The 27,219-nt window shown below is 39.6% G+C and overlaps 1 pseudogene; it reads right to left on the reverse strand.

Moving 5' to 3' along the window:
• Window positions 1–1,409: 1,409 nt before the first annotated feature.
• LOC117479095 lies at window positions 1,410–25,872 on the reverse strand (annotated as a pseudogene).
• Between the last annotated feature and the right edge of the window lie 1,347 nt (window positions 25,873–27,219).

Below are 27,219 nucleotides of genomic sequence, written 5' to 3' on the forward strand. Positions count from 1 at the left end.
CTCCTATCAGCATGGGACTACACACACCCTGTTTGCCTTTGATGTCGGTAGAAAAGAGATGATCATTATTTCGTAGTCTTTCTGCCAATTGCACAGGCTAACCCTCCGATATCAGATATTTAAAACACTTTTAAATACACGCATTGAATATTTACAGACAGTATTTTCCTTCCAATCGCCCGCAGGCTGGAAAATGGGTGGGCGTTTTTTTTCCATTTTGTCACTAATCTGTGAAATGTGGCGGCCATCTTGTTTGTAGTTCTTATTACTCGACGATCAGCAGGTGGTGGCTTTTTCCTTTTCCGGAGTTTTTTCTGTGTGTTTTACGACCACGTTTTCACTCCAGAGTGTGTCTTTAAAACATGGCAGTCACTCCATGTGGGTTTTATTTTTCCTCCTCGAAAGAATCCAGTCCAATCCCCCCCAAAAAAAAAATAAGGAATGGTTCAGCGTTCAAAAGTATACGACAATCAAAAGTCATTTTTTGTCCTGTTTTCGTCTGCCCTCTATAAAGCACTTTGTGACGAGCCGGTTCAGTAAAAAGCGCCTTTTCTTAAAATAAATGAAACCCAGGAGGAGAAGCCGATATAAATAAAGCACAGAGTGTCGAGTGTGTGTTGCTTTGATTGCCAAGCCAGGAAGACAGACAAGGAGGATTGTGGGTCATTCAGAGGAGCATTCTGGGATTTGTAGTTGACGGACAGGAGACGAGAAGTTGCTTCTTTTCCTTTTTGAATGTCATTCCTGTTATTCTCCCCCCCCCCCCCCACTTCCTGTCCGTGCAGCAGATGTTTGATTGCAGTTGAAGTTCAGCCCGGGGTGATGAAGGCAGCGCTCCTCCTCTTCCTCCTCCTTACAGATGAAGGTCTACGAGGCGTTCGGGGTCTTCAGGGCGTCCACTTTGGTCTCCAGTCGGTAATCTGTGAAAACAAATAAACATTGATCCTCCTTAGCACGGTCATTATAGTGCTTAACAGCGGTCTGTGCTACTGTCACATTGACCTCTGAAATGTCCCAATTGACCAATCAGAATCCAGTATTCAACTAAGCCATGTAGTAAAATGAGTTAAGCATTAATGTGTTGGTAAAGGTGGAGCTAACTTTATTCACTTAATAATGCCAGGTATCTTAATCCATCATAATCAATAAAACAAATAACTTTTCAACCAATAAAGAGACGCTGTATTTTTAAATAAGGGAATATAAAAAAATAAATACAAAATATTTAATTAAAAAAGGTGTCTCGTCCATCTTAGTATTAAAAAACGTAATCATTATAAAAAATATAAAAATGATGATACATATTATTGTTTGTATATTGATCTTGCCTCTTCCTGCACTATATATTCTTGTCATCTGTCCTTTGTGTATTTTTTAATTATCTAAAAATAATGAATACTTATAATACTTCATGACCTCCCTCTGGTGTTGCTCACCTTCTCGTGCAGGGTGTCGGCCTCCTCTTTGTGCGTCGCCTCGCTCTCCTCTTCGGCTCGACGCTGAGCCGTCTCCTTCTTCAGGAACTCGATCTCTCTGAAAAATGAAAACACATTAAAGTTTCTGTGTGATTTCCTCCTCCTCTCCTACTCCTCGAACGTCTCCTTCCTCCTCTCTCCTCCCTCCCTCTCCTTACTTCAGCTGGTACTTCTTTGATCAGTCTCTTGGCCTTGCTGTATTTCCTCTCCAGAGTTTGGTACTGAGACTGAGTTTCCTTCAGGTGTTCGTCCACCGCCTGGAAAACACACACAGAAAATAATACATAAATGACCTGCAGTATTGATTAAGCGTGAATTGAAATAACATTTTGTATTTATTGACTTGCTTGTCATTCATGCTCTTTGCTCCAAAGTTAAAAATCTACTTTTAGTGAAAGAAAATAAAACAAAGAAATATGCTTTATTGTATGTCTTAAAGAAAAGAGGAATAAAAATAAAGAAAAAATAATAAAAATAAATTATTATCAAAACAATTAATTAAAAAAAAAATATATATGATATATATATTAAATTAAAGAGATAAAAATTATAAAAAAGAAAATGAACAAATAATACATATAATTGTTACATTTAAAATGAATATACAAATGATAAAAAAAAAAAAAAATAGTATAAATAGATAAAGTGAATTTTCCCTAGGAGTAATAATAGGAAAATTAAATTAAAAGAAATGTAATAATAATAATTCTAAAAATATCTTATCCTTTAATATAGTTTTTTAATAATATAATCACATTTCTTCCAAATGGTGGGCAGCCCTAATTAAAGCTTCCGTTGATCAATTAAGATGTCTAACGATGTTAAGATCCCTTCCTGTTGCCTCTGAGCTCCCGCTGGTTTCTCTCTCTTGATTTACCTTACAGAGCGACTGCGCCTCCATCCAGTAACCCTCCAGCTTCTCCATCCTCTCCTTGCTGTCCCGGATGTTCTGCTCCAGCTGAGCTCGCTCCATCCGCCATCGAAGCTTATCCTGCTCCGCATGAGCCAGCTGCAGGAGAGATAGGAGGGATACATTAGGGAGATGCTGCCTTCAGGGACACCACACAGGGATGCTGCCTTCAGGATCGCAACATTTGTGCATGTAAAAAAAGACCTGACGTTCTCACCTTCCTCTTCAGCAGCTGGATCTCCGCCTGGGTCACTGCGTGTTTGATCTGGAGCTGCACAGAGAAAATGAAAACAAAGATTAATAAAAACGTAAAAAAAATAATCCATAAAATCTTTTTAAGACTGGGGAAATATGGCAGGGTATTCTGGGTATTGTAGTTAAAAAAAATTCAAATAATTACAACAAGGAAAGGGGGTTTCTAAGAAAAGGTTTTAAGAAAGAAAACCTGAGTTTCTGATATTAAAGTCGTTCATTTCTGAGATCTTTTTTTAATATATTCTCTGTGATTGAAGTCGAAAATCTCCAAGACTTTTAGAAAAATATTGTAATCTGTTTTTCTTAGTCAAGCCATTTACATTTTCTGTCTTTAATCTCAGAGAATGATCAAGAATTTATCCGAGATTTACTAATTGAATCCTGGAAATCAGCATTTCTTTTGGTATATTTTCATTTAACTACCTTGGTGTTGATACAGTTTCATCAGTTAAAAGTGGAATAAATACATAATATAGTTACATTCAGCATTCATAATGTAATAACCACTCTTACCCTCTTTGAATTTGTGGGCCAGTTTCTCGGGGTCGAGCTCCACAGGAGACAGCTCCTGGTTCTCCGCCAGGTCGAACACCTCGATGGAGTTTGGAAACACCGGACTCATCTCCTCCTCCTCGTCTGTGGCGTACTCTCCGGTCTGCAGAGAAACACACAGAGGGAACATTCATATCAGAGATATTACGATTTTTATTATTTGCTAGATATTATTATTGTGAAATGTGTAATGTGTGTCTGACTGGAGTACTGGAATAATATAATATATTCTGTATAAATATTGACATGGTTTTATAACAATTTAAATAATAATAGTTGTAGCACTAACTGCAGTTACCCTCTCCGACCACAAGGTGGAGGTGCTGCACTGAGGTTGAAAGAACACACCGACATTTGGAAATGTTTACATGATTTGTGAAATAAATGACATATTTTTCTTGTTTTTAGTAGACGTACTCAAATGATCAGGTTTGTGAAAACACACCACACACACACACACACACCACACACACACACACACACACACAACACACACACCACACACACACACACACACACACACCACACACCACACACACACACACACACACACACACACACACACACACACACACACACTTCTAACAGTACGTCTTGTGATACTATTCTTGCCAAATAGTAGAAATACACGCTGATCATGTGATTTCAAGCGAGAAAAGAAATTACTATTTAAAGCCAATAAGACACCTCTTGACACACACACTGCCTCTACTGTGAAATGGTCTCCGTGCTTTCATGTTCAAAAATCTCTTCATTTTTCTCATACTGTCTGTGCTGAAGCACCTCTTTTTACCCTCTGTCTGAAACCAGAGCCCAGTCTGCTCTGATTGGTAGTCTGGCCAGCTCTGTTGTTATTAGAACCAGCTTAGAGATGTCCCGCCCCTTAGCCTATCACTATGGTTCCTTAACTCTGGTATTTTATCCTTTGCCAGACCATTTACATTCACAAAAACCTATAGAATGTTATATATTATTATTGTGTCCTGTGTGTGTGTGTGTGTGTGTGTTGTGTGAGTGTGTGTTTGTGTGTGTGTGTATGTGTGTGTACCTCCTCGTCGTCGTCCATGTACTGCTTGTATCTCTGCTCCATCATCTCTCTACTGCCACTTCTCCTGCTCCAGAGTTGTTGGATCAGCTGAGCGACCTCACTCTGCTCACCTGGCTTCTCCCGGCCAATCACAAACCTGCAAACACAATTAAGATCCATGCGTCCAATTAACGATCTCGAAACACACAACTGAGAATCAAAGAGACTTTATATACTGCTGCTGAATATCTTAACCTATAATATATGTCAATATCTCTGTGTGTGTATCATACTTGACGGTGCCGGTGGGTGTTTCGGAGGACGGAGGCAGCGAGACACTGGGTGACCGCCAACCAGGACTGGTCCCATCGACCTCCACGATGAAGATCATTCACCATGATCCTACACACACACACCACACACACACACAACACACAAAGAAAGAAATCCAACATGTGAGAATATAATTGTGCAGGGATGTGGTATTCACCACGCTAAGCTTAGAGGTGGCTAATGTTGGGCTATAAAGGAACTACAGCACGGTCACATGACTTCACGTCACCACCGCTAAGCTAAAGGTGGCTAATGCTGGGCTATAAAGGAACTACAGCACGGTCACATGACTTCACGTCACCACCGCTAAGCTAAAGGCGGCTAATGTTGGGCTATAAAGGAACTACAGCACGGTCACATGACCTCACGTCACCACCGCTAAGCTAAAGGCGGCTAATGTTGGGCTATAAAGGAACTACAGCACGGTCACATGACCTCACGTCACCACCGCTAAGCTAAAGGCGGCTAATGTTGGGCTATAAAGGAACTACAGCACGGTCACATGACCTCACGTCACCACCGCTAAGCTAAAGGTGGCTAATGTTGGGCTATAAAGGAACTACAGCACGGTCACATGACTTCACGTCACCACCGCTAAGCTAAAGGCGGCTAATGTTGGGCTATAAAGGAACTACAGCACGGTCACATGACTTCACGTCACCACCGCTAAGCTAAAGGTGGCTAATGTTGGGCTATAAAGGAACTACAGCACGGTCACATGATTCACGTCACCACCGCTAAGCTAAAGGCGGCTAATGTTGGCGTGATGACGTTTAGTCGTCTCATTTAGACACTTGTTAGCAACCAACCATTTTAAATCCACCAGTTCTGTATTCACTGACGTATTTTATGTCGTTGAATAAAAATCTGTAACCACAGACCTCATTTCAGGATAACAACCAAAAACACGTTCAGAAACCATTGACCTACCAGACCAGGGGACAGGAGGTGATAGAAATGCTGAGTCACGGCAGGGTTTTAAGAACATATATAAAGACTCAGGTGTTCCTGTTACCTGCCGGCTTCGGAGCAGCTCCTCCGTCCGTCACCGTTTCACAAAGATCCCCAGTTTCTCCAGACCCAGATCAGCTCATGCTCCCATCCCTATGATGCTGATACCCAGACCATCACCGTCTACACACACACACACACACACACACACACAACACACACACACACACACACACACACACACACACCACACAACACACACCACACACAAAAACCACACACAACACACACACACACCACACACACACACACAACACACACACACACACACACACACACACCACACACACACACACACCACACACACACACAGTAAATATCACATTTTCAAATTGTTACAAAATATTCCTGCAATTTAGATTGCACGAGTCCGTGTGCAATTTTAATAACATGTGAATTCGTTGTGAAGCCCTGATGTCCATACATTTATTTTGTTCATATCATCACCAGGCAGTTACATTTTGCATTGTATTTAAGTGCAAATTTGAAGTACTTCTACATAAATTGAGTATTTATTTTCCTGACGTAATACTTAAACTCCACTACGGTTCAAAGTGAAGTATTGTACTTTTAACTCCACTACATTAACCTTTAAAGCTAAATGATGTCACACATTTGCATAATACATAAAGTTCCAACCATTAAACTGAAACTGTTCATGTATACATTTTTAATTAATGCTTTACAAATGTAACATGAGTCAATGTGTGTTCTGTCCTGCTGAGGGAAGCAGTCATCGACGGTTACTGGTTAAAAAATTCCATTACGTTCGAATTACTAGCTGCTAAATAGGCTAATCCGCGCCTAACTGTTAAATCCCATAACGGGGATAATGGGTTGTAAGGAGAAGTCCCACGAAACCTTGGGAGGTGTGTGAGTGTGTGAGTGTGTGTGTGTGGTGGGTGGGGTGTGTGTGTGTGTGTACCTTTCCTTCCCAGCTCCCACAGGAAAAGGTCCAGCTTCTCGACTCGTTTCCTCCAGCTCGTACTTCCCGCCGACGCCGCCATCGGGTCGACGTCCATCAGTGACGCCGGTCGTAGTCCTCGTTAGAGGTACGTGTGCTGAACACTCTGCACACAGGAGAGGTCTCAAAGGGTCAGGAGGACGGTCCTACAGAAGAACCTGTATTTTTGGATATTAAAGGGGTCCCTTTTAAAGAAAAAACATGGATTTTCTCGGAAGTTTAATTGGTACGTTCACGGGGAAAAGAAATACGAAAAATGGTACGAGCCAATAAACTTGATTTTTCTGAGGTTATAAAGTCATATAGATTCTCATAATTGTGTGGTTTTTTTGTATTGTTTATTCATAATTTTTTCACTTTCATTTCAGAGAATTCTTTTAAACAAATTCGGAAAATCTAAACAACACAATGGTTTTTCAAGAGAAACTCTATTTACCTAAATTAAAGTGGGTAATTAACTCATATTTAAGTGGTAATGTAAGGAGAAAATAACGTTAATATTCTGGGTGTTTTTTAAAGTTATATTTGCACGAAAGACAGAAACATTCCTTGACTAATCAAACATATTTTTTTTCTCGTAATTTTGCAATTTTATTGTTCCACTATAAAAAAGTCATTAATTTCCAGAAAAAAAAATCAAAATCAAAGGTCAGCAGCTTCTGTCTTGTTGGCTTCTCCATGATCACATGACTTTGTTTCCATGGTAACCACATGCTCGCCCAGCGTGAGTTTGGCGCTGACCTCTGTCTCTGTCTGGCATTTATGTTAATGTGACGTTGAGAAGACGTACAGAGTTTAGAGTAACAAGTAACAGGGAGATGCTGCCTTCAGGGTCGGCCTATAAAAATACGACAGCCGGCACCATGTATAGACGACACACCAACACCACAACACCACACACCACACACAACACCACACACACACACACACCCACAACACACACACACACACAACACACACACACACACACACACACACACACATACACACACACACACACACACACACACACACACACACACACACCACACACACACACACACACCAACACACACACACACACACACACACACACAACACACACACACACACACACACACACAGAAATGGGGTCAGAAGGCGTGATTTGTTAAACTGTTTCCTGCAGTTCCACGTTTCCTTCTGTTGAGAAACTTAAAGCTGTGTGTGTGTGTGTGTGTGTGTGGTTTGTGGTGTGTGTGTGTGTACATGAAAGCTTCAGAGCATTGCCTGTACCCACAAACACACAGTCTTACTTTTGCCACTGAAAGTAGTAATGAAAAACGTTATAATAGAATATTAAAACTCATTTCTCTTTTGAGTTCCAGATTCTCCAAAGTGACAATTTGCATCTTTCCTTTGTCATGCTATTACAACACACTTAATAACTGACAAAACAAGCTATCTGATGACAGATAACTCAAGCAAAATGAAGTGAGTATGATCCGCAAAATGTAGTAAGCTTTTCAAACAACAAAGTATGACGGAAAAATCTCAAATAAATGTTTGAAAAAACTCAAAATTATTCTAAATAAATCAGACATTCCTTTACAAATACAATACAGTAACAGTACTTACGTTAAACTCACTTTCTTGCTTGATTTACATATTAATGGCAGAGACATGTAATCTGTAATCTCCACCACTCTACTAGATGTTGACGAAATAAGATTAGATGTACTTATTGATCCCGAATTGGGACATGTTTTGCGTTGCAGCAGCATAAAAAACAAGGCATTGCACGTGAGCAGAAATGAAAAGGAGTAGAAATAAACAATTCTTAAGTTTAAACATCTCAAAATAGAAATAAAACAGCATTAAAAAGTAGAAAATATACAATCTATGTCACCATCTGACAAATAAAACACTATTGAAGGGCCAATTTTCAGCAACTAGCAAAAAAGCTATTTAACGGTTGCTTTGCATACATCATGCTAACATTTGAGGATGTAAAGAGCTAAGCGATACCTCGAATAATTAAAGAAACGACTAGCTAGTGTTTCATCGCTTCAGTAATTTATTATTACATTACATGTTACTTGTTAGACGCTTTTATCCAAAGCGACTAACATACTCAGTACTGTGGACAATCCCCACAGGAGCAATTTGGGGTGAAGTGTCTCAGGGACACACCGACATGCTGACTGCAGTGGGGTTTGAAACCTGATCCGAACACCAACGCACAACCCACTGCGTCACACACCTCCTTTATCAGGGAACAACACCAAAGGGTCTTTTCTAAAATTACTTTATCATGCTATAATAATAATAGACTTAAAGGTGGGGTAGGTCATTTTGGAGAAACCAGCTTGAGTGCGCTAGAATTTGAAAATACACAGACGGAACAAATCTGCCACTTCCTTACAGAGCCCCTCCTCCAACACACACGAACGCGCACATGACCAATGAGGGCACGAGATAAGTTTGGCACAGATGGAAGGCTGACAGGCAGGTAGGCCATCCAGTTATTTTAGCCGGGCCGGCTCAGATGATTGGTCGTGCTTTTGTCAGTACTACGGCTTTCCACAGATGACATTTCTTTATGGATTTGTTGTCAAGCACTTCAGATATTCATTGCTATCGGGATGTTAAGAGCATCCATGGAATATAACAAAAAGTGTATCTCGAGCCGGTTTCTCAAACTTACCTCACCCCACCTTTAATAACGTATGTCTTTTGAAACTTACAAAACTAGCTCTCTGATTATATCGCCTTCGGGTGATCGTGTTGGTTTTCTAAAAACTTTTATAGAGCTGTTTATGCTGCAGGCCAACATCTCATAACCTTCGTGTCACAACAGATCCACCACACACACACACACACACACACACCACACACACACACACACACACACACACACACACACACACACACACACACACACACACACACACACAACACACACACACACCCACACACACACACACACACAACACACACACACACACACACACACACACACACACACACACACACACACACACACCACACACACACACACACACACCCCTCTCTTTTCTACGTCGGTTTGTATGAATGTTGTGATTTCCAAGTTACGCTCAAATCAAAACACACACAGGTGCTCACTCCCAAAGAAAGCTCCTGCTTTGTGATCCTTATCAATCAGCTTCCCATGCCTCTGTGTGTGTGTGTGTGTGTGTGTGGTGTGTGTGTGTGTGTGTGTGTGTGTTGTGTGTGTGTGTGTGTGTGTGTGTGTGTGTGTGTGTGTGTGGGGTGTGTGTGTGTTTGTGTGTGGTGTGTGTGGTGTGTGTGTGTGTGTGTGTATGTGTGTGTGTGTGTGGGTGTGTGTGTGCTTGTGTGTGCACCTAGTTTTAAGGAAAACAAACACACCGAGCTACATTCCAGCTGGTGTTTTCAGAGGTAAAGAGGTTTGACTTGAACCTCGTCAGTGAATATTCTCCGCAGGTTGATCCTTAATTACCTTTTCGTTACGCCTACGATAGAAATAAAACCTCTGTGACTCAACTTGTTTATGAGCAGCATTTTATAAAGGATGCTAACCCTGAGAGTCTGTTTAAAAAATACTTATATATTTGGAATAAAACTAAGGCTTATGTTACTTTATTTAAAGCTAAATAAATGTTTATGCTATGCTAACATTACTTTCTTTGATGCTAACATTACTTTTTCTTTATCCTAACGTTACTTTCTTTAATGATAACATTACTTTTATCCCACCTTTACTATATTTAAAGCTAGAATTCATATTTATACTATCTAACATATCTTTCTTTTATGGCTAACATTTCTTTCTTTATGCTATCATTACTTTGTTTAATGCTAACATTACCTTTTCATGCCTGATGTACTGTAGTTATTTTAATGCTATCCTAACTGTTTTCATGCTAACTTTACTTCATTACACTTACAATACTCTTTTATTTTAACGTTAGCCTACTTTTGTTAGCATTAACCTTCACAGAGATGGAGAACGAAAGTTAGCATTCCCAAAGCTAAAAACAGCAGCCAGAAAACAGCCGAAACATCACAAAAACGTTCAATATATGTCCTCAGTTTGTTTTGTTTCATCAGCAGCAGATACTGTTTTACGGTATTTAGCTAGGTAGCTAACTGTAGCAGCTATCTTAGTCGTAAACAACGCTGCCCCAGGCCACAACTCTCCATTTAGCTTCACCGTGGCCAAAGAGGTCAGTGGTTAAACGTTTTTAAGGTCCAGGAAAGTAAAGAATTCATTTTTGACCCGACGCCTGACCTGAAATATAACCTGTTCCTTCTTATTATCCTTTAAGTGGACATGACTGAGCAGGAAAGGTGACGCTAACTGACCGTCCTTGTCTTCCAGGTGTCTAAGAACAAGAAATCGTGCCTTAAAATATTGCGTTTTAATGTCAAAGCTTCTTATTTCCTGTTCCCATCTCGTCTGTTACGTGCTATAATTATTTTTCTGGTATTCTTTTGTTTATCACCGAGGCATTATGTTTGACAGCTTCATCGTGACGTGCTAGGACATGTTTCAGCACAAACAGCAGCACTGTGGGTGAGGCGTTGTGTGTTGCAGGAGAAATTAGTACACACACACACACACACGAGTTTCAGCGACAGTCAGCAGGAAATGCTGACTGTCGAAATCAAAGACAGAAATCCCCCAGGCAACCCGTTTGTGAACATTTAACGAAGAAGGAAGTCAGAGAGTCTTTTTAGTCATTTCCTTTTTACTCGTTTTATCTCTTTTAGTTTCCATGATGCGACAGATAGCAGAGCACACACACGCACACACACACAACACACACACACACACACACTCACACACGCACACAGGCCTTGAATAAACCCATTCAGCCTCTCTCTTTTCACATTTTACTATGAGATTACCGTACCAACTGTCAAGGCTTCGAGAAATCAACTAATGTCGAGCCAAGTATTTCATATCCTGTTGTTTAAAACCATCGTTTGACTTATTTCAGCTTCAATGGACACAATACATATTATATTTCTTACAGCAGTTATACACATCATTCTCTTTTGTAGAATACCCAGAGGTGGGAAGTAACTAAGCACATTTGCTCAAGTACTGAGGTACTTTACTTGAGTATTTCCATGTTATGCTACTGTGTACTTCTCCTCCACTACAGTTCAGAGGTAAATGGTGTACTTGTACTCCACTACATGTATTTAATCCCTTTAGTACTTCACAGATGTGGATGAATGATGTGAAATATAATCAAGTGTTAAATCAGACTTTAGTTCCACCTGGAGTAAATTCACAAGCTACCCTGCAGTATACAAAGTCATTCAAACTAGCTGCACCTTTACCAGCTTTGAGAACACTTTAATGATCAATCATTATAAAACATATCATATATTATTCTGAAATGGACCAATCTGCACAATGACTACTTTTACTGTCGCTACTTTCACTATATTTTGATGATAATACTTTTTCTACTTTCACTTGTAGGAAATTTTGAATAGCAGGACTTTTACTGTAACAGAGTATTCCTACACCTGTACTTCTACTTTTACTCAAGTACAAGATCTGAGTACTTCTACTTTTACTCAGTACAAGACCTGAGTACTTCTACTTTTACTCAAGTCCAAGATCTGAAGTACTTCTACTTTTACTAAAGTACAATATCTGAGTACTTCTACTTTTACTCAAGTACAAGATCTGAGTACTTCTACTTTTACTACAAGATATGAGTACTTCTACTTTCACTCAAGAACAGATCTGAGTACTTCTACTTTTCACTCAAGAACAAGATCTGAGTACTTCTACTTACTCAAGTAAAGATTGAGTACTTCTACTTTTACTCAAGTACAAGACCTTAGTAACTTCTACTTTTACTCAAGTACAAGATCTGAGTACTTCTACTTTTACTCAAGTACAAGATCTGAGTACTTTCTACTTTTACTGAAGTACAACATCTGAGTACTTCTACTTTTACTCACGTACACGATCTGAGTACTTCTACTTTACTCAAGTATAAGATCTGAGTACTTCTACTTTTACTCAAGTACAAGATCTGAGTACTTCTACTTTTACTCAAGTACAAGATCTGAGTACTTCTACTTTTACTCAAGTACAAGACCTCCTGAGAATACCTTCTTCAACAAGTAACATGGAACTTCTACTCTTAAACTCTATACTTTGCTATGTTTTGGAATAATGATTATAATGTTATAGAATAATAATATCTGTAAGTCCTAAATGCCAAAGAAAGTAGATCAAAGTAGTTGGACATCATCCCTGGGGTGGATCAACAGGTGTCATGTGACCTCACAGGTGTCATGTGACCTCACAGTGGGTGAACGTTGCTCTGATCACGGGCCTATTGTCCTTTTGACACAGTCATGGACTCAGCATGTACCCATTGAAACTGGATGTATACTCAGGCTTCAGAGGGACGTTGCTTTCTGTATGAAAAAGACTCAGTAGGACGGCTCTTTGACTTCATAGCAGTATTTCCAGCACACATCAACCCGGCAGCTCTAGCCTCCCTTCATCAGCATCCCAGTCATACAATATTTATTTCAAGATACTAATATATAATAACACACATGGCCTTGCAATTATAGCGGAGTAGTGAGGCCCTTTTTTCCAGCTGTAGGCGACTCCAATCACCTGATCCAGGACTTTTATCTGTTCCCTATTTTACATCCAGAGGCTACCCATCGTTCCTGTAAAAGCCTTCCTCGTTCTATCAGATCAACTGAATCAGTGCATAGCTTCAAACGGCAGCTAATAAACTCCTTTCCATAAGTAAGCCTTACAAACATGATCTAACTCAGGGGTGTCAAACTCAAGGCCCGGGGGCCAAATCCGGCCTGCGACTTCATTTTATGTGGCCCCGCAAGAGCTTGCAAAGAATATAATACGTTTATTATACGGTTACATGCCACTTTACAGAAGCACGTTGCCCATAAACTACATGACCCACAATGCATCTCATTTTGTGACATGCGCACTGAAGAGACTTGCAATTATTTGCCCTGGACTTCTGCTTTCAACGTAGTTAGTTATTACCCTATCCGATAATAATCCAATTCAGAGGCAATAATGTAATATAATACATTATTTTATATATATATATTATATATTTATATATGTATATTTATATAGTTACAACCGGCCCTTTGAGTGCAACCATAATGCTAATGTGGCCCGCGATGAAATTGAGTTTGACACCCCCTGAAGTCAAAACGTATATGACCTCCTTATAAAGTTGTTAAAGGGGTTTCTGGGCACCAAGTCAAGAGAAACACCTGGTTCTTTAGCAGCTACAAGTTCCTGTTCACAAGCTAGTTGCTTTTTTTGGGGAAGTGAAACAAAACGGCACAGTTTCAGGCTTTAAAACCAAAACAAAGAGCTTACAGACACTAAAGCACCTCAAACACCCAAGGAGAAGTGCAGATTTGGGTGATGAGTTATTACAATATTTTTGACCTTGCTTGGCCTTTCCTTTCAATGCCACCATCGGTCACTATCTCAAATATAAAAAACTAATTTTGCAATAAAAATTGCGACGTGTCATGATCCCCAGAGGATATTAGAGCCATTTACATTATTAAGTAGAAGGAGAGCGCAGATCTATGCTGTTCTTTCTCGTTATCCTGGTAAAAACAGACACACAAACCGAACCCAAGACACCGAAAGCGTTTTTTGGACTCGTCATACACTTTCACATTGTGATGAGTCTACAGCCAATGAGGAAGTGCCTCATGGAGTTCCTCTTCCCAGTAACGGCTCCAATAACAACTGACAAACTATGAAACTTACCAACTAACAGATGCAATATATTCTCTTGTAGGAGCCACAGCTCTTTTGACGCAAACTGTTGAGAAAATCCTGAATGTCCTTTTCCAATATGAGAGTAACATGATAACAAAGGTATCCCAACTGTAGCTGTGTACATGACAGGATGTATGATTACCTAGAAGAGCATCAGGACTGTTTGAGGCATATGATAGCTATGTGATTAACATGATGATTCAGCCTCTATGGAGATAGACATATGACAAGCATGATCATTTCTGACGTGGAGCTAATCTGAAGTAAACATTGAATACTGCTTTCTATTCCTCCATCTTGTGACTGTGTAAACTCCCTCTCTTGGATATCAGCATGTGAAGGACACTGTTCAGGAACTAGTTGATGCTCTGTATGTGATGACTCCTTCCATTCTGGAGAGGATCACAGATACATGGATCCTGAGATTGAAGCTCAAGCCGCGAACGAGTGATTATTAACAATTTTAAGTATTCGGAAAAAGTCAGAATTTTGAGATTTTCGAGAAAAAGTCAGAATTTTTTAGGTCATATTTTTGAGAAAAATCTGACTCTTGAGGAAAAGTCAGAATGTTGAGAAAAAAACTGAATTTGAGATTTTTGAGAGAAAGTCACAATTTTTGAGAAAAGTCAATATTTTGGAGAAAAAGTCAGATTTTTTTTAGAAAAGTCAGAATTTTGAGATTTTGAGAAAAAACCAACAAATTCTCTTTTTTAGTTTTGACTACTTCCATTCTGGAGAGGATCAGAGATACATGGATCCTGAGATTGAAGATCAAGCCGGGGACCAGGGAGATTTTTCTAACACAAACCAAGTAAAAGGAAGTCCATCCGACTCACCTTGATTGGCCCAACGCTGAACTGGATCTTCCGATTGGCCGGCGGAGGCTCCTCCTCCTCAGGAAGTCCCTGGATCTCTGAGCAGCTGCTCTCCTTCTGATAATCCTCCTCTTCCTCCTCCTCCTCCTCATCTTCCTTCATCCTCCTCATCGTCCAGCTGACTTCCCCCAGAGTCTTCCTCTCCGATCCCACTGTACGCACTGATATCCACCAAATCCCCCTCGGAGTAATCCTCCTTCCTCGAACCATCCTCATCCTCTTCCTCTTCCTCTCCTCTTCTGTCAGAGTCCTTTCCTCGTTCCTCTGGGGAAGAGGAAGAGGAACCAGGAGGATCTCTTTCTCCATTTTCCAAAGAGGCATATGAACGTCGGCCTGAACCAGCCTGGACCCGTCCTGCTCGTCAGTGTTTGGATCCTGACCCCGGAGGAGTCATTGTACTCGAACCCCGAGCTTCAGTCGCGATCGGCTGGACTTCCAACTCCCCTTTGACCTCTGAAGAAGACGAGGAGGAGGGGGAGGAAGAGGAGGAGGAAGAGCATGTAGGCTTTTTTTCTCCTGACTGTCCAAACCCTTCCTTGTCGTCGCCGGATATCAATTCAGTTGAGCTGTTTTGTAGAGAGTCTGCCGCCAATTTCTGGTAGTTTTGCTGCCTTGGTGCTCATTTCTCCTTCTGTCGCCTCCTTCTGGTTCTCCTTACTGGGAGGTGGCACCTTCGTCTGAAAGAGAATCAGAATCAGAGTGTCATCAGCATAATAACGTTTCAAAATGAATGTATATAGAAAAACAAAAAGTGCAGGACCCAAATATGAGCCCTGGGGAACACCGCATTTAATTGTTTAGCTCTTAGATTATTTTTCCTCCACATAAACCACAAGCTCTACCAGATGAACCCAATTAAAAAAGCATGTTTTGTGTTCAGCACACTCTTCTCACCTTCCTCCCGGTCGCCTCCCCTCTCGCTGGAGGTGGTTTGGGTTTTGGCGGTAAAACAGGACCTGGCCGACGTTGGGCGACATTGTTCTGCGAGGGGTCGGTCTTCTCGGTCTTCTCGGTCTTCTCGGTCTTCTCGGTCTTCTCGGTCTTCTCTGCTTCTCTGTCTCTCTGTCTTCTCGGTCTTCTCGAACTTGGCGCTGAGCTGACTAACTGTCGGGCTGACGGCATCCCCGACTGAAGCTGCAGCAACGGGAAGAACGCCCGGAGCAGGGATAGAATCAGGAATAGGAGCTGGAATAGGAGGTGGAGCAGGAGGTGGAGCTGGGGGGGTCGTCCAGCCGGTCCAAAGCCTCCGTGGATCCGTTAAATCGAGCCACGACATCCAGACGGCTGTCCTGGAAGCCCGATGCTCGCTCCTTCTTCAGTAAGATCCGGTTTGTGGCAGCTTGCTTCTCCTGGGAGGAAACAAAACCAGAAGCATTAGCCTCCCAAAGTCACATTTCAGACTTGATTTGACTGTGGCGGCTCAATTTCCAGTTCAGTTTGAGACGCCGAGAGGCTAAGCTTGGCTATGAGCTGCGACGCGTTTTCAATGAGAAAGTCCATACTGAAGTAAGATAGTTTGACGATATTTAATTAACAAAATCTTAACATAATAACTATAGGGACAAAGACGACAACACAAGCTCACCCTCTGTCACCCGCACTCGACATGAAACAGGTGACATATATACACAAACCACACCCATGTGACAATTACCAGAAGTGCTAAACAAATACAAATAAAAGTGACGTAAACAAATAATAGTAATACAAATAATGAACTCAGGCTAAGTAGCATTTGGCACCTACACTGACCATTAAAGTATTATCGTATCATATCGTTTCGTATCGTATCAAACCAAGATTGGAAGGTTTTAAGATTCAAAGGTTTTATTGTCATATCCACTTAGTGTAGAAATGGCTCCAATAGGATCTCTCCATGTGATTATTGATTATCCAAATCCAGACTCTGAAGTTTGCCTAACCTTAACCTCAGACCGATCAAAGCAGGATCGTAAGGGGAACATATGGATCCGTGGCCTGATTACACACTGTCCACACACTGTTTTCACAATAACTTTTTCCGGCACACATACATGTAAATATATTTAATATGTATAAATATAACTGTATATAATTGTATCTTTAATTGTATTAATCTTGTGTGAATCTGTGCTGTCCTGTTTTTCAATCTCACCCTGTTGCTGTTTAAACTACTGAATTTCCCCACAGGGATTAATAAAGCTCCATCTTATCTTATTTTATGCACAGATTTCGACTCATGCTTGATAAATGTATATGTCGGCGTGAATTGTTCCCAACAAATCCGGCAGTCGACATCACTTGTTAGGAACCGCCTTTTTTAAATCCACCAGTGGGGGGTATTTAATCTCTTCAACTTGTGTTAACCACAGACTTTATTTCATGCTAACAACCAAAAACACATCCAGAAAACCATTGACTTGCAGACCAGGGAACAGGAAGTGATACAATTACCAGTTTCACAGTTGTAGGACTCATTCCTGCACCACTCTCTAGTACAGTCAGTCAGATGGTCTTGAATTCAAACTACAAATACTCTTCTCACCTGTAGAGTCCGCTGCTCGAAGATCCTCCTGGTCTCCTGGAGTTTGGAGAACCCCCCCGCCTCTGCGCCGGGTTTAGAGTCGAAGCGGTTGACCCTCTCTGAAACCACAGCTCCCAGTTTGAGCAGAGCGCTGTGGTCCACGTTCTCGTTCAGGCTGGAGGCCCTCGGTAAGGACAGCTTCACCGTCTGATCTGAAGACAGGAGGCAGGAGGGTTAACAGGGAACAAGGGAAGACAGAGAAGAAATAAATCCCAGTGTAACTCGGTGATATTGACGATTGGTTTTGACCATCTTTTGTACTGGTTAAGCTCAAGAAAACAGCTGAGATTTGGGAACATTAGGAGCTTCTCATGTCTTTAAAAGTTACAACAAACCCCACTTAATGGAGAAGTGAGCAGTAAAATAGAACTTTGATCCACGATACTACCCATAGTTTCTCCGAATTAGGTTGTTTAAACAATTCGACTGACTTCAAAAAGCCAAAAGACTATTTCCATTTCTTTCTTAGTGAATTAAATGTTCTTAATATGCATGTCTTTGTCTGTCCTTGTAACCACAACTACATCACATGTCAGCAATGTGTGGACTGGTCCTCTTTCTTTAGTTAATGAATGTGAAGTTATAAAGTTATTCTGCCTCAGTGTTCTTAAAGTTGATTTCATAAAGCTCAGGTACAGGGGGTATTACCTGTTGTCCAAAAGTGACTGTTATACACAGAACAGGCTGCTATAATAATAAAGATTGGCTGAAATGACATCAAAACATTTGTGAAAATCCTCCACAAAAGTGTGTTATGGCAATTATGGTATTAAAGCTTAATCCAGTGTAATCCTAATGAAGTGTAACTGTTCACAAAGTGGTATCCTGGGAATGGCTTATAACTGGATGTGTGATAACAGATGTGTTCACGAGGAGTTTCATGAAACTACAGGGAGGAAAGGAAGCAAATGTGCTCGAGGGGAGAAGCTGCGACACCCAATTGTTCTCTGGGTGTGAGCTTTGCTTATTGTGATCCACCTGGACCCAAATGTTGTTCTCATGTAAATGAGCTTTGAGTCTGTCACAATCATTAATGTGAAGTTAAATGATACAGTGAGTCCACCTCAGTGATCAGGTACAGTGGGTTTGATCTGTTGTCCACAAAGTTACTGTTATACACAGAATGAGCTGCTATAATAATAAAGATTGGCTGAAATTACTTTTGTGAAAATCCTCCACAAACTGAACCCTAACCTCCTTCAGAAAATCCTCCACAAAAGTCTAACTCTTGACGTGACTCACCAATCATTTTGTCGCCCTCCTCCTCGTCTCCAGGCGACTGCATCTGCATGAACATGTTCTTGATGCGGTGGACGTTGGACCCGTAACTCCTGCCCCTGCCGGTGGGCCGGGGCAGCGGAGTCGGTTTGGAGCTCGTCGCTCCGTTAGCTGCATTGTTCAGGTGATCCGTGGCCTTCTTCAGCGCCGCCAGCCCCGCCTCGTAGGCGTTCCTGTGCGGCGAGGGGCTCCTCATGCTGGAGGTCCCGCCGCTGGAGGGCCCGTTCCCCCCCGACGGTTCAGTCTTCATCATGTTTGGTCGATCAGATTCCCCCCGGTGAACAGCAGCTGAGCAGCGAGGAGGACGGCAGCATCCTGCAGCTGGTTCACTTTCTCCTGCTGACAATCAGAGACAGATATTTGTTTATTGCACACATGGCAGTTATTTTAAAACAAAACATGTACCCTTATTCTGTTTTTTGCATAGTGCATGGTGGAAAGGAGCAGGGAGAAGAACATCTTATTTTGCCTGCCCCTTCTTAAAAAAACCAACAACAGCAAATGAAATAACCATAAAAAAGTCAAATAAAAGCAATATTCTTTCAGTCACAGTTGCTTACAAGTACCGAAACATAAAACCAGAACACAATCAAAAGTCAACTTCAAACTGTCTAATTACACTTTCTTTATATATTTTCTTAAACATAACAATTTTCTTACAGCCCATTAAATCATTCGGTAAATAATTCCACTTCTCTACGCCAAGAGACACATCTGCTTTAAAGTAGTACGTGCAAACTGATGCTGAACATTTCATTTCCTCCTATGATGTGATTAATAATGATATCTAATCAACATTCTAAACGGCATTGTTGAATACTCGATGCTGATTGGTCAATTTGGACATTCACCCCCCCCCCCCCTCGCCTATCAGAAAAATTAGAGTAGTAGTACCGTGAAACTTTAACGACACCATCCCTAATCATTATATCACATTACATTATATTACATGTCACTTGATAGACGCTTTTACCCGACGAAGCGACGAACACACATTCAGTTCTGTGGAGAAGCCCCACAGAATCACAATCAAGTTTATTTCCAGGTACGTTTACACATACAAGGAATCTAACAGAAAATAAGTTGCAAAGTAGGTCAAAAGAAAAAACGTGTTAAGAAAGACACAAAGAACAAGATGCCGTTCACTTGATGAGCATTAATGTAATACATCATGTTTTGGGGGGTGGATAAAAAGTCAGTGTCAGTGTGTGCAATGCAAAATAAGGAGCAATGCAGTGGGGATTGAACCAGCGCACTATCTCACTGAGCCACCGCCTCCTTTACTGTCTATAAGCAGAAAAAGACCAGTAGATGGACATCATATAACAGATATAACAGATATAACAGATATAACACCACTAGTGTCTCGTTGCCCTCCTGTCTCTCTGTGGGAGCTGTGAGGATAATCCCATTAAGACGCTGACGCATGGGAGCTCTCTGTGTGTGTGTGTGTGTGTGTGTGTGTGTGTGTGTGTGTGTGTGTGTGTGTGTGTGTGTGTCTGTGTGTCTGTGTGTCTGTGTGTCTTTGTGTTGCTGCTCTGAATGACAAACACTCTCAGTGAATACTGAGCCGCAGATATCAGCCGCTCTCCGATGATCACATTATTATTATCTGGCTGTGAACATGACCTCTGTCCGGTCTGAGCTGAGGGACGGTTTCATCGAGGGTTCAAACTAAAGGGTTTCTGTTAGAGGGTCTTTAACGGACTGTGACCAGAAAAATATGATATAGTCAATTAACAAAAATGTGTTGAAAATGATTGAGTCACATGTTGATCCTGACAGAATTCAAAAATTGAAATTGAAATGAACTTATCGGGATAAGAGTTAAGAATGTAAGGACACAACTCAAGCCAAACATGACTAACAATTTCTCATAAAAAAACATAGAAAATCTAACTCCGAACACCAAAGAAAGTGCAAATATTTTCACTTCAAGCAAGATCACACCATAATAAGTGCTGGTGAATCAGTTACCATGCCGACATTAACTATTCAGAGTGCTTTTTTAGTTTTTCTGCAAGAGATCCCATTGAACCAGGGAGATGCTGCCTTCAGGGACCAACACAGAAATACCACATCCCAGCTCCACTGTTTTCCCCCCAGTCAGCACAAGCTGCTCTCATCGATGACACAACAGCCAACGAGACACAATCACTGTGAGGACGTTAGCATTAGCACGTTAGCCTACACAACCAAACAAACAAGCTCGACCTGCAGAAAATATATCAACAAGAAACTCAGAAAGTAGAACACAAGGATCCAGCTGTTTGCAACTATAGAGGATTTGATAAAAGATACATGTGTTTTCTAATGGTTACCTAATCAAATGTGACACATCTTACCACACTGTGGGATTCGTGTGAAAACAGAAAGAGACAGAGAGTACTGCCTTTAGTTCAACACAAAACAATCTGAAGTACTATTATATATATCTGACAGCCTTGTTATTTAATATTTCCACATTATGCTACTGTGTACTTCTCCTCCACTACAGTTCAGAGGTAAATGGTGTACTTTTCCTCCACTACATGTATTTAATACCTTTAGTTACTTCACAGATGTGGATGAATGATGTGAAATATAATCAAGTGTTAAATCAGACTTTAGTTCCACCTGGAGTAAATTCACAAGCTACCCTGCAGTATACAAAGTCATTCAAACTAGCTGCACCTTTACCAGCTTTGAGAACACTTTCATGATCAATCATTATAAAACATATCAGATATATTATTCTGAAATGGACCAATCTGCACAATGACTACTTTTACTGTCGCTACTTTCACTATATTTTGATGAGAATACTTTTCTACTTTCACTTGAGGAACATTTTGAATGCAGGACTTTTACTGTAACAGAGTATTCCTACACTCTGGTACTTCTACTTTTACTGAAGTACAAGATCTGAGTACTTCTACTTTTACTCAAGAACAAGATCTGAGTACTTCTACTTTTACTCAAGTACAAGATCTGAGTACTTCTACTTTTACTCAAGTACAAGATCTGAGTACTTATACTTTTACTAAAGTACGAGACACTGGTGGTGTTATACCTGTGCTGGACTATGGTGATTTGATATATATGAATGCACCTGATCAAGTTAGATGCCGCCTCTCACAGTGCGCTGAGACTTGTTACTAACTGTAAAGCACTTACTCATCACTGTACCCTGTATGCCATCACTGACTGTACGGAGACTCAGTCATTGGTACATGTTCATCTATAAAGCCATGCTGGGTAAACTACCACCTTACATCTGCTCACTGATCTCACAGAGAGTCGCAAGTAGCTATTGCCTGAGATCCCAGGATGTGTTTTTATTACATGTGCCAAGTGCTAGGACTGTTTTAGGCACTAACACTTTCATGTGTGCTGCTCCTCTAGCTTGGAACACTCTGCAAAACATGTTAAAAATGAGCATTTTGGTTCCCCTGCATCATTTTAAAGCTCAGCTTGAGGAATTGATATGTTTTACTCCTGGTACCTGTCTTTGTGAATACGTTTGTAAATTGTACCCCTGTCATTATGTTGTATGTGTCCTTTTTTGTTTTCTGTTACATGTGTAACCAATGTGCGGCAGGTCTGCCTTGAAAAAGAGATCGCTGATCTGATGGGATTTCACCTGGATAAATAAAGGCTACAAACAAACAAACAAGATCTGAGTACTTCTACTTTTACCCAAGTACAAGATCTGAGTACTTCTACTTTTACTCAAGTACAAGATCTGAGTACTTCTACTTTTACTCAAGTACTTGATCTGAGTACTTCTACTTTTACTCAAGTACCAGATCTGAGTACTTCTACTTTTACTCAAGTACAACATCTGAGTACTTCTACTTTTACTCAAGTACAACATCTGAGTACTTCTACTTTTACTCAAGTACAAGATCTGAGTACTTCTACTATTACTCAAGTACAAGATCTGAGTACTTCTACTTTTACTCAAGTACTAGATCTGAGTTTCTACTTTTACTCAAGTACAAGATCTGAGTACTTCTACTTCTACTCAAGTACAAGATCTGAGTACTTCTACTTCTACTCAAGTACCAGATCTGAGTACTTCTACTTGCACTGAAGTACACCTCTGCTTATATATGGTGATATGCACATGTTCATACTGATAATAGATATATCTATCATACAATGTGGACATTTATATTTTTAATTGCATATTTTTACTTTCTTTTTTTATGCTTTTTTAATATTATGATTTATTTTGTACTTTTTGTTGCAATTTTTTTGGTTACTTTACTCTTTATTTGATATTGTATTTGGACTTTCATTGCACATTTTTGACATCGTATGTTTAAATAAGTGTATCTATCTGTACAGGTCTTCTCCCACTGATCCATTCATCAGGGTGTAAACCTCCACAGGAGCACAAACAGGATCCAACATGTTTCATTTCCTCCATTCAGACTTCAGACGCAGCGAATTGTTGTAAAGTGTGTTGTTGAAGAGGTGTAGAAGTACTCAGATATTATACTTTAGTAAAAGTAGCATACTACCACTCTGTTACAAGTAAAAGTAGAAAAGTATTCTCATCAAAATATAGTGAAAGTAGCGACAGTAAAAGTAGTCATTGTGCAGATTGGTCCATTTCAGAATAATATATATGATATGTTTTATAATGATTGATCATGAAAGTGTTCTCAAAGCTGGTAAAGGTGCAGCTAGTTTGAATGACTTTGTATACTGCAGGGTAGCTTGTGAATTTAGTCCAGGTGGAACTAAAGTCTGATTTAACACTTGATTATATTTCACATCATTCATCCACATCTGTGAAGTAACTAAAGGTATTAAATACATGTAGTGGAGGAAAAGTACATGATTTACCTCTGAACTGAAGTGGAGTAGAAGAACACAGTAGCATACTAAAAGTGAAATAAAATGTGAACTTAAGTACATTTACTTGTTAGACGCTTTGGCCACAAGTAGATGTACAAAATAGCATCAAATAGAAATACTCAAGTAATGTACAAGTACCTCAAACGTTTACTTAAGTACAGTACTGAGTAAATGTACTTAGTTACTTCCCACCTCTGTATATAAGGGATGTATAATGGTGAATTGCACAGCTTGTGAAGAGTGTGTTATGAGTGTGTGTGTGTGTCAATTAAATAAAAACACTGTGATAATACCCATAATCCTTAGCGGTTTGGTGTTGCTTCCTGTCACTGAGTCTCGGTTTATACATCATCAGCTCTTTAGTTGTCATGTTAAAGGACTAGACACAGAGTTAAAGAATAAGCTCTGTTATTACAACGTGTGAACTAATCTGACATGTCCTTTCCATCCATACTGATTCCTCTCCTCTGTAAGCAGATTGTGAAGTGTGTGTGTGTGTGTGTTTATCTCCTTCCTCCTCCCACGAACACACACTCTGTCTCAGGTCAATACAATCTAAAATAAAACCATCACCGCTCAACAAACGCCTGCCTGCTCCAATCATCCTCATCATATTAAAGTAAAACACTATTGATTTAAATGTATTGATGGCCCCTACCTTCACTAAATACATAATAAATACAGAATAAATACAGAATATACCACAAACAGACCATCCAGCTGTGTTTTTATTATAGATTTGAGGGATAAATGACCTTCATCATGATATGCTGTATCACTGAGGACACATCTATCTTTGTGTGTGTGTGTGTGTGTGTGTGTGTGTGTGTGTGTGTGTGTGTGTGTGTGTGTGTGTGTGTGTGTGTGTGTGTGTGTGTGTGTGTGTGTGTGTGTGTGTGTGCGCATGTGCTTTCTGCAGCCTCTGCACTGGCATGGTGACATTCTGCACATTCAGACATGAGTGATAATAAGTCCTAAAGTCTCCATTCCTGCACAACATCTCTGCCGTTCTGTGTATGTACGTCACATGCAGTGTTTAACAGAAGGCACATTATGGTGGTAAATACAATGCCTCTATCTATTCACCCCACTATCCCTGCATCAGGCCTGGTGGCAGAAACACTGCTGGCTACAGAGAGGCTTTGTTGGCAAACTCGACATATGCTGCCCGCTCCGAACCTCCATTAAACTAACATCATATTTTAATGAAGCGTTGATTTTGGGGCATTTTAGTATTGTAAAAAAAAAATGTAACCTCTATTAGAATCAATGTGAGACACTTTTTAATTCGGCGTGTTTTTATTACACATATAAGCCTTTTTAAAGACCACTATTATGTGTTAAACGCGTGTTGCCCCCTCACGTCAAATACGGTTTAGCGGACGCCGACGTCCACTGTGTCTAGATTAAGATTCGGTTTCATTTATAATTTAACCGTTTTTTTATAATTCAATCAAACGCCGAATACAACATAAGACTTCAAGGTATCCAAATCAATCGTAATTGTCAAATGTAGACGTGTTAAATGTAACTTCTAGGCATTTTAAGTTAAAACAGCCTGATTAGTAAGGGAGTTCTGCATAGGGTTGTTTTTGGAGACGAGAAAACGCGGCGTTGGTAATCCGGATGTGTTTCCCTGCTTTAAAATCACAACACCATTACAAAATACACACTTTCTTTTAAAATCATAAACAGTTTAAGTTGTCTGTGTTACAATAAGGTGTCTCCAGCCGGTTTAGGACCCGGGAGGAAAGGCCTCTCTGCTGGGTGTCTGTTGCTGCGTCGCTTCCTTCCTGAAGACTCCCCCCTTCTGCACAGACATATGATTTTACTTTAACCCGGGTTAGATGGATGAATGACCCGTGTTAGCCCCCCTAAAGCATGCTCAGGTTCCCCGGTGACAGTACCTTGTGTCCCGGTGTGTTCCGGTTAGGATCGGTGCAGAAGACGGTCCATTGTCCTGCTGCTGAACAGACTGAGCCTCTTCTGCTCCTCCCCCTAACATCTCCATCCTCTGCGTCCTTTCCCTCACTCTACCCTTCATATGTTATTAATGCATTTCATTCATCTGTTTACTGCTTTCACTTCTTATGTATACATATTTTATGTTTTTTATTCCACATTTTTATTTATATTTTAATGTTTTTGTATTTAAAAAATTGTATTGTATGTTTATTTTCATGTTTTTACTTACCTAAAAAAGATGAGTTTTATTCTCATTTTAATATTTTTACTTATTAAAAATATAAAAAACATTATCTTTCTACATTGCACATTTGTATTTACCTTTACCTTATTTAAATTATTATTTATTTAAAATGTTCACTTTAATTATTGTTGGTTGTATAAGATTTTATTTTTATCAAAAGTTAATTTTTTGGTGAAAATTATAAACATTTATTTAGTTTTAATTCATGTTTATGCACATTTTTATTAAACTTATTACACATATCTTAATTATATTTTAGTTTATTAATTGCACATTCCTACTTTCTTCTTTTGCTTATTTAAAGTTTATTTTATGTTTTTTATTCCAAATCTGATCCAAATCACATTTTATATTTTTGTATTTAAAAAAAATGTATTTTATATTATTTTTGCACATTTTTACTTTTTATATATATTCTTAATTTAATATTATTACTTAAATAATAATTTATTATTTTAAAAATATTACTTATTTTATCTTTATCCATTGCACATTTTATTTACCTTCTTATGCTTATATAAATATGTTATTATATGTTTTTTATTCCACATTTCTACTTATATTTTAATGTTTTTATATTTAAAAAAATATATAATACGTTTTCTTTTTCACGTTTTTTTTTTTTTCTTGTTTGAAAAAATACGAGTAATATTCTTATTTTCATATTATTACTTATTTTATGATTTATGAATTAAAACATATTTAAAATGTTGTATTCTATTTTATTTGACATTTTTATTGACCTTCTTACGTCTGTTTACATTTTTTTTTATCATTATTTATTTCACATTTTCACTTGAATTTCCTGTGTTTAGAAACAATTAATTTTTGCTATTAATTGTGTATTTTTTATTGGAAATGTTAAACATTTATTCAGTTTTATTTTATATATTTATTCCACATTTTCACTTAAATGTTTAGGTTTTTACATTTTTACATAATGACCTTTTACCTGTGAGCTGTAGTCACCTCCTGCGGACACTAGAGGGCGGCAGAGCGTCATGAAGACTCCACTGCAACACACGAGACTTTCCCCTCTCCTCTCCTCTCCTCTCCTCTCCTCTCCTCTCCTCTCCTCTCCTCTCCTCTCCTCTCCTCTCCTCTCCTAAAAAAAACCCATCCCATATTAT

Source organism: Trematomus bernacchii, unplaced genomic scaffold (assembly GCF_902827165.1).
Source record: "Trematomus bernacchii unplaced genomic scaffold, fTreBer1.1, whole genome shotgun sequence".
NCBI classification, from domain to species: domain Eukaryota; kingdom Metazoa; phylum Chordata; class Actinopteri; order Perciformes; family Nototheniidae; genus Trematomus; species Trematomus bernacchii.